The sequence below is a fragment of the Octodon degus genome, unplaced genomic scaffold, assembly GCF_000260255.1.
Source record: "Octodon degus isolate 3935 unplaced genomic scaffold, OctDeg1.0 scaffold00002, whole genome shotgun sequence".
Taxonomy (NCBI): Eukaryota; Metazoa; Chordata; class Mammalia; order Rodentia; family Octodontidae; genus Octodon; species Octodon degus.
Genome location: NW_004524578.1, coordinates 24,371,659 through 24,372,962, shown reverse-complemented (window position 1 = coordinate 24,372,962; position 1,304 = coordinate 24,371,659). Strand labels below are relative to the sequence as shown.

Below are 1,304 nucleotides of genomic sequence, written 5' to 3'. Positions count from 1 at the left end.
ATGATAATAAAAATGTTCTATGTTAGTGCTGCTGAAGACCGTAGCTAATAGACATGTGTGGCTATGGAGGAGTACTTGAAATGTGGATAGTACAACCGAGGAACCAAATCTTAAACTTTATTTAATAGCCACATGTGACTAATGACTATCATAGCAGACAAAATGCCACTATAGAATTCTTTCTTGCTGCTGATGCTTTTTGAGACAGGGTCTCACTACATAGTGTAGGCTGCCCTTGAACCCAGGGTAGCCTCAAACTCATGGCAACCCTCCTGCCTCAGCCTCCTGAATGATGCAATTACAGGCACACACCACCATCCATGCCTAGCTATCATTTATACAATTCTTTTTTTTTTTTGGCTGGCTCAGGCTGCCTTAAGTGCAGGTCTGGTGCAGCATGTGGTGCTGAGGATCGAACCACAGTCCCCTGTACCTGACTGAGTTTGCCCAAGCAGGCACTTTAGATAACTGTGCTAACCCTCAAGGCCTATACTATAATTACAGAATTCTTAAGACACTGTAGTATGAAAACAATTCTGACTAACAAATATGTAAAGAGACTAACAATGCTATGCCTGCAAATTACCTATTAAATTACATTTAAAAAAAAAAAAAAAGCTCAACCCAGGTATAGTGGCATGTGACTGTAGTCTGAGATATTCAAGAGACTGAGCCAGGAGAATTGCTTGAGCCCAGAAGAATGTGAGATTAGGCAATATAGTAAAACCCTGTTCAAAAGATAAATTGGGCCCAAGTCTGAAAACAACGGAATAGAAAGATTACCATGAAGCTTCATGTTAAAGTTGAGCGTAATTGGGGCCGGGGAGATGACTCAGTAGAATAAGCGCTTGCTTGGCAAGCACAAGGGCCTGAGTTCAATCCCTGGTTCCACCAAAAAAAAAAAAAAAAATGTTCAGCAAGGTAGCACACACCTGTAATCCCAGCACTTGTGAGGTTTGAGGCAGGATCAGCCACATAGCAAGCTCAAGGCCAGCCTGAACAGTGTAGTGAGACACTGCCTCACAAAGCAAAAAAAAAAAGTTTCATTTCCCACTCCACACCCCTTGTAGCTCAGGCTGGCCTCAAACTCATGGTGATCCTCCTGCCTCAGCCTTTCAAATCCTGAGAAATACTGGCATGTGCCACCATACTCGGCGCTTACCTTTTATCTTTTAAAAATTTATTTTCAGTGGGCATTCCTGTAATCTCAGTACTGAGGGAAGTAGAGGCAGGAGGACTACAAGATCCAGTCCCACCTGGATAATTTAGTGAGACCTTTATCTCAAAATAAGTAAAAAAAAAAA

General features: G+C 42.0%; 1 protein-coding gene across 1 annotated transcript in view; it reads right to left on the bottom strand.

Moving 5' to 3' along the window:
- Spg11 (SPG11, spatacsin vesicle trafficking associated) overlaps positions 1–1,304 on the bottom strand; it is a 91,654-nt gene that overhangs the window by 88,737 nt on the left and 1,613 nt on the right. The gene's annotated exons all lie outside the window — the stretch shown is intronic.